The following is a 7,939-nucleotide window of genomic DNA, read 5'->3' on the forward strand; positions in this document are numbered from 1 at the left end:
TTTTGGGATTACTGGTTGACTGAGTTTAATTTTGAAAGGATTCTATGATATGTTAAAAATAATTATAAATTGATGAGATGGAAGTGGGATAGATGGATTATGTGGAAATTGCGAACTATGCTTTAATTGTTGATTATTGCGAATTATGAATTTCTGATTGATTGAGAATCTCCTGTTGTGATAATTGATGAGAAAGGTTTGATGAGATGTTGAAAAGAGGGAACCCGTAAGGGTGGTTAAGTCCGAGTTTTAGGGGAGGTGCTGCCGAAATTTTATAAAAATCTGAGGTTTCATTTGAAAAGTTATTTTAGAAGCTTTGAATTTTGAAAATTATATTACTTGAGATTTATTTAGTTTAGAAAAGAATTAAAATATTTTGAGTTCAATTTATCAAGGAAAGGAATTATGTTTCGAACTTGAATTATTTAAGAAAGAAATTATGTTTTGAATTTGATTCAATATAGAAAGAGTTATGTTTTGGGCTTGAAATAAAAGACTACCTTTTTAGAAATTTGGTGAAATAATAATATTTGAATTTGAATAGTAAGAGAGATGATTTTTGAATCTTTGTGAAGTTAGTAAACTTGAGAAAGAGTTTTATTTGATTATTTCTAAAGAGAGGTTATGTTTTGAAAAGTGTTTAATGAATTTAGAATAAATGATTTTTTTTGAGTCTTTCGCTAGAAAACCAAATTGAAAAATAGTTTTAAAGTTGGCTTGAGTCAAGATTGCTAAAGTAGAGATTATGACTGACTTGATGGTGAAGATTTTTATGGATAAATACCTGAGAAAGTTAAGAAAGGTTTAAAGAAAAATGTTAAGAACTCAAAGGGAAAGAGAGAATGACGAATTGATATATGGATTGTTGCGTTTTAGAAAGGATAATGAAAAGTGATAAAAGGAGGAAAAACCCCACGAACTGTTAGTTGTTTAACAACGGGGAAAACCCACAAATTGATAATTGGTTAAAATCAGGAAGTACCTACGAACTGAATGATCATTGATCTCGGGAAAACCTATAGATTGTTATATGTTTTATATGTGGGAAAAACCCACGAACTGATAATCATTGATTACGGGAATAACCCACTAACGGTTATATGTTGATCTCGGGTATATCCCACGAACTGAAGATCGTTGTTTGCTGTGTATTGGTCTCGGGTATAACCCACGAACCGAGGATCATGTTTGTTGTTGTATGTTGATCTCGGGGAAACCCACGAACTGAGGATCATTGTTTTGTTTGTGAATTGATCTCGGTGACGCCCATGAACTGAGGATCACTGTTTCCCCTTGTGCGTATATTATGGGGTCGGGCTTTGTGCCGACGGTCGGTAGTCACGAAGGAGTGGTATTCTTACCACCGACACATATGCACTAAGGACACAAAGGGAAGCCCTATCTAGGACTTGTTCCTAGGTAATGTCGGGCTGCAGGTTGTAAACTGACACGTGAGCTCATGGCCTGCTTAGGACAGACATGCATCATATTGGTTGTGCATTTATATTTGGTTGTGTTTGCTTGTATTACTTCTCTGTGATTGTATTGTTTGTTTTATTGTGATTTGTTTGTCTATTGAATTGAGTTTCTTATTTGTGCTAGTAGTTTGTGAATGGATAGAGATGATTAATAACTGTTGTTATTACTGAGAATCAATTATGTGGCTGAAAGATATTTAATATGACAAGTTTTGTGATTAAGATCTGTTTCGGCTTTAGAAATTTAAAGAAAGTAACTATTTATCTAAAGTAAGATTAAAAAGTATTTCAAAGGGGTTGACAAAGATAGTTTATTAAGCAAAGTTAATTATTTGCATGTTAATCATTACTTTTACGACATTCCCATTCTCTACTGAGAACGTGTGGTTTGTTCTCACCCCAAAATCTTCCACCCTTTCAGTGACACAGGTTCGAAGACTAAGTTTGAAGTTGCGGACGATTGTTGGACTATATTTATGGGTTAAGTTGTTTTCATAGAGTTCCCTCACCCTTATTACTTTAATCTTTATTTTATATAGATGGATAGGAGTTGTACATGAGTTTCAGTTAAATTCTTTTGTATAATATTTATTATTATTAATAATTTTGTGATTATTATTGCTTGTTGATCCTTGACATGATTTTGATAAATAAAAAAAAACAAACAAAATTTTTCTGGCATTTTTTTGTAAAACTAAGTCGCGATATCGAACTAAAGGCTTAATAGTAAATAGTTAAGAAAGAAAAACAGGTTAGTAATGCCTTACTTTTGGTACGATCATGACGTTTTGGAAGTTGGGTCGTTATAAATGGTATCAGAGCAATTCGTTCCTGTTAGAGCCTTGGGAATGGACTGACTATGCTTCATTGCATACTCTGAGTGTCTGTCATGCTTTGTGACTTGTTCTGATAACAAGAGTTTGAGTTTTATGTGCATGACTGTCTGATGATTAACGCTATTAGTCTACCATTGCATGCCTCATTGTATTAGGTCTGGCCAACTTAATACTAATAATTTATGTATATGGGAACACTAATGGGTTATCATAGACGAAATAGAAGAATAGGTAATGCGATTCACGAGTTTTGGGAGCGTTAGAAGTTATAAAGTTAGCTTCGTTTTGACGTGTAATCTTTATATGTGCCACGCAAACTCGTGCCATCTTTTTCTTCATTGCTTTCATTGGAATTCTCTGGTTTGAATTTCCTCCTTAGAATGTGATTTGATTGTTCCCAGCCATACTTTGTCATTCTTGTATACCTTTGCTTGCCTATGAATATGACTCTTTGAATATTCATCCTTGACAATGCCTATGTTTTTGTTCATATATTCTATTTTCCTTGATTTAAGTTTGAATTTATTTTATTCTAGCAATTTTTAAAGGCGAAAATTTTTCTAAGGTGGGTAGAATGTAACATCTCTAGTTTTTGAAAATCAAATAATTAGTTATTTGTGATTTATTTTATTTGTTGATAATTTTATTTTAAGAAAATTATTTTACTAAAGGTAATTAAATGGAATTTCATGATAATTGAAGTTTAAATTAATTAGAATTTTTATATAATCTTTATTAGATATTTGGTATAATTGAAATTATAATTTTGATAATTGAAAAATAAGAAGAATTGTATAATTTAATTTAAATCAATTCTATTTTGAATGAATTATGTTATTAATTTGAACTCCTAGAAATTATTTTATTATAAATGATTAGATTGATATTTATAAATACTTTAAGTTTAAATTAATTAATATTTATATACAACTTTTATTATAATTGGTTATTTTATAATTTGAAATTAAAGTTTTGGTGATAGAAAAATAATTAAAAGTTATATCATTTAATTTGAATGATTAATATTGAGTTTAAATTATATTTTATAAAATCTGATTAATATGTTCATTTTATATTTTAAATTTGAAATAATTGATTGAACTTAGCAATATGATGATAAATATTATTTCTAAATATTTTTAATAGAGTATATTTGATTTTAAAATTACTCTACCCTTCAATTTTATCAAAATATCTATTCATACCTATCCTTATTCTTTTATAAAATCCTAATTCCTAACCCCAAATTCCCAAATTGAATCAGAAACCCTAATTCCCAAATCCCAGAAACCCTAACCCTAATTTCTTATCCCAGCCATCAAACCCCCTCCAACGTAATACATGCTTCAGAAACAGAACATCAGAGAGGGAGAGTGAGGAGTCAGGGGGGAACCAGGGGAGGGGGAAATCGGAGAAGAGGGAGCCGTGCCTAGCCACCGTCCAGCTCCACCCGCTCTGCCGCGCCTCTCGTCACCATCAGGTTCGTCGTCGCCGTTTGTAGGGCTGCGAGGAGCATCACCGTCGAAGCCACGCCGATCGTCACTGTCCAGTCATCGTTCTGCCTCCCACCAAGCCCGTCCCGCCACTGACGTCGTTGAACAGAGGAGGGCGACCACCACGAGCAGCGACCGCTGTCCTTGCTCGTCGTCTCCCTTAGATCGGTCACCGCCTAGCCGTTGCTGTGAGCTCGCTGCCGTCGAGAAGAGAGTGAAGCCGTCGAGTTCACAGGAAAGAGGGAAGACGTTGTCGCTACGTGTAGCCATCACCGCTATTGTCGTACTCTATTGCTGCTGCGTCTCACCAAGCCGCCGTTGGAGGAGGAGGGCTCGCCAGTTCTGCCTTTGCTTCTAGTTTCTAGAATTTGAGAAGAAGCCACTGCCACTACTGGAACTGTTGGTTTTGTTGCTCTGTCCTTGCTCTAGATCCATTCTGAGGCGTTACCATCGCCGTTTGGTTGACACTGAGGCTTTCTACTGCCACCGGAGCTGCCCAGGACCACCACTGTGGCTGCTATGGGAACAGAGCGGGTGCCAAAACCTGACAGAGTGCCGCTATTGTCGATTAGAAATGCCAAAACTACTGCTGCTACTGTGGATTTGGAATACTGGGTGTGTTGCGTTTAAATTCTGCAAATTTCGACACTCTGAGGTAGGGGATTTTATTTGAAATTAACTGTTTTTAATTTATGAATGCCAATGAAGTTTAATGAATAATTGCGAATAATTTATAAATATTTTATGTGATTAATTGATTGAAATGAACTTAGTTTGAGGTTGTGAAATTAGGATTAAGTTTGGTATTAAGATGATGTTTTAGTGTTTCAATTAGTTTAATGAGTTTAGGTTATGGCTGTGAATGACACTGGGACTTGTTATTGTGAGTAATTAATTTGACAAGATTAATTTTGGTTAATGCTGTGACTGATATTGGTTTTTCTGATTTTCATGGATTCGTTGAAAATTCTGATCTTATATGATATTGCTGAATTGATTGAAATGTGGTTGTGAATGGTGATTCATTTGATAATACTTGTTAAATTGAAATTTGATGAGTTAACTATTGAAAAGTTGTCGTATTGATAATTGATGAACTGAGTTGGATTTGTGTTTGGTTTGGGATTGTTGTGATGGTTTGAGTTGTGGCTGTATTTTGATTATTGAGAATAAGCGTTTGTTGTTGATTTTAGTAATCTGATATGTCGGAATGGCTGTGAAATTGACTTGTGACTGGTTGGAATTGGTTTTGATGCTTGTTAATGTTGATTCGTGATTAATTAGAGTTATGTTTGAGAATTGCTAAAAGATTGAAGTTTGATTACCGAATTATTCTCTTGAAATATAACTTCTAAAACAAAATAGTTACTTTGTTAACAAGTAAATGACTTTAAATTATGGAAGGCTGATTTTTGGGATTACTGGTTGACTGAGTTTAATTTTGAAAGGATTCTATGATATGTTGAAAATAATTATAAATTGATGAGATGGAAGTGGGATAGATAGATTATGTGGAAATTGCGAACTATGCTTTAATTGTTGATTATTGCAAATTATGAATTTCTGATTGATTGAGAATCTCCTGTTGTGATAATTGATGAGAAAGGTTTGATGAGATGTTGAAAAGAGGGAACCCGTAAGGGTGGTTAAGTCCGAGTTTTAGGGGAGGTGCTGCCGAAATTTTATAAAAATCTTAGGTTTCATTTGAAAAGTTATTTTAGAAGCTTTGAATTTGGAAAATTATATTACTTGAGCTTTATTTAGTTTAGAAAAGAATTAAAATATTTTGAGTTCAATTTATCAAGGAAAGGAATTATGTTTCGAACTTGAATTATTTAAGAAAGAAATTATGTTTTGAATTTGATTCAATATAGAAAGAGTTATGTTTTGGGCTTGAAATAAAAGACTACCTTTTTAGAAATTTGGTGAAATAATAATATTTGAATTTGAATAGTAAGAGAGATGATTTTTGAATCTTTGTGAAGTTAGTAAACTTGAGAAAGAGTTTTATTTGATTATTTCTAAAGAGAGGTTATGTTTTGAAAAATGTTTAATGAATTTAAAATAAATTATTTTTCTTGAGTCTTTCGATAGAGAACCAAATTGAAAAATAGTTTTAAAGATGGCTTGAGTCAAGATTGCTAAAGTAGAGATTATGACTGACTTGATGGTGAATATTTTTATGGATAAATACCTGAGAAAGTCAAGAAAAGTTTAAAGAAAAATGTTAAGAACTCAAAGGGAAAGAGAGAATGACGAATTGATATGTGGATTGTTGCGTTTTAGAAAGGACAATAAAAAGTGATAAAAGGAGGAAAAACCCCACGAACTGTTAGTTGTTTAACTACGGGGAAAACCTACGAATTGATAATTGGTTAAAATCGGGAAGTACCCACGAACTGAATGATCATTAATCTCGGGGAAACCTATAGATTGTTATTTGTTTTATGTGGGAAAAACCCACGAACTGATAATCATTGATTATGGGAATAACCCACTAACGGTTATATATTGATCTCGGGTATATCCCACGAACTGAAGATCGTTGTTTGCTGTGTATTGGTCTCGGGTATAACCCACGAACTGAGGATCATGTTTGTTGTTGTATGTTGATCTCGGGAAAACCCACGAACTGAGGATCATTGTTTTGTTTGTTAATTGATCTCGGGGATGCCCACGAACTGAGGATCACTGTTTCCCTTTGTGCGTATACTATGGGGTCGGGCTTTGCGCCAACGGCCGGTAGTCACGAAGGAGTGATATTCTTACCACCGACACATATGCACTAAGGACACAAAGGGAAGCCATATCTGGGTCTTGTTCCTAGGTAATGTCGGGCTGCAGGGTGTAAACTGACACGTGAGCTCATGGCCTGCTTAGGACCGACATGCATCAAATTGGATGTGCATTTATATTTGGTTGTGTTTGCTTGTATTACTTCTCTGTTATTGTATTGTTTGTTTTATTGTGATTTGTTTGTGTGTTGAATTGAGTTTCTTATTTGTGCTAGTAGTTTGTGAATGGATAGAGATGATTAATAACTGTTGTTATGACTGAGAATCAATTATGTGGCTGAAAGATATTTAATATGACAAGTTTTGCGATTGAGATCTGTTTCGGCTTTAGAAATTTAAAGAAAGTAACTATTTATCTAAAGTAAGATTAAAAAGTATTTCAAAAGGGTTGACAAAGATAGTTTATTAAGCAAAGTTAATTATTTGCATGTTAATCATTACTTTTACGGCATTCCTATTCCCTATTGAGAACGTGTGGTTTGTTCTTACCCCAAAATCTTCCACCCTTTCAGTGACACAGGTTCGAAGACTCAGTTTGAAGTTGCGGACGATTGTTGGACTATATTTATGAGTTAAGTTGTTTTCATAGAGTTCCCTCGCCCTTATTACTTTAATCTTTATTTTATACAGAGGGATAGGAGTTACATGAGTTTCAGTTAAATTCTTTTGTATAATATTTATTATTATTAATAATTTTGTGATTATTATTTCTTGTTGAACCTTGACATGATTTTGATAAATAAAAAAAAACAAACAAAATTTTTCTGGCATTTTTTTGTAAAACTAAGTCGCGATATCGAACTAAAGGCTCAATAGTAAATAGTTAATAAAGGAAAACAGGTTAGTAACGCCTTACTTTTGGTACGATCATGACGTTCTGGAAGTTGAGTCGTTACAAATGGTATCAGAGCAGTTCGTTCCTGTTAGAGCCTTGGGAATGGACTGACTATGCTTCATTGCATACTCTGAGTGTCTGTCATCCACGGACTAAGAAATACACACTCAAGCTATTGCAGATAGAATGGAAGTGGTTTTCAGGCACGCGTTCACAGGTGAGAATGATGATAAGTGTCACGGATCATCACATTCATCAGGTTGAAGTGTGAGTGAATATCTTGGAATAAGAATAAGCTTGAATTGAATAGAAAAACAATAGTACTTTGCATTAATTCATGAGTAATAGCAGAGCTCCACACCTTAATCTATGGGGTGTAGAAACTCCACCGTTGAAAATACAAAAGTGATGAAGGTCCAGGCATGGCTGAATGGCCAGCCTCCAAACGTGTACAAAAGCATAAAAGTCTAAGGACTAAACGTCCAAAGATGGTCAAAAGACT

General features: G+C 33.9%; 1 long non-coding RNA gene across 1 annotated transcript; it reads left to right on the top strand.

Moving 5' to 3' along the window:
- The first annotated feature begins 3,512 nt into the window (after positions 1-3,512).
- On the top strand, positions 3,513-7,309 carry LOC140178959 (uncharacterized). The gene is made up of 2 exons (XR_011872164.1): positions 3,513-4,462; positions 7,115-7,309. It is a non-coding gene; the product is annotated as an uncharacterized lncRNA (long non-coding RNA).
- The last annotated feature ends 630 nt before the right edge of the window (positions 7,310-7,939 follow it).

Source organism: Arachis hypogaea, chromosome 15 (assembly GCF_003086295.3).
Source record: "Arachis hypogaea cultivar Tifrunner chromosome 15, arahy.Tifrunner.gnm2.J5K5, whole genome shotgun sequence".
In the NCBI taxonomy this organism is placed as follows: Eukaryota; Viridiplantae; Streptophyta; class Magnoliopsida; order Fabales; family Fabaceae; genus Arachis; species Arachis hypogaea.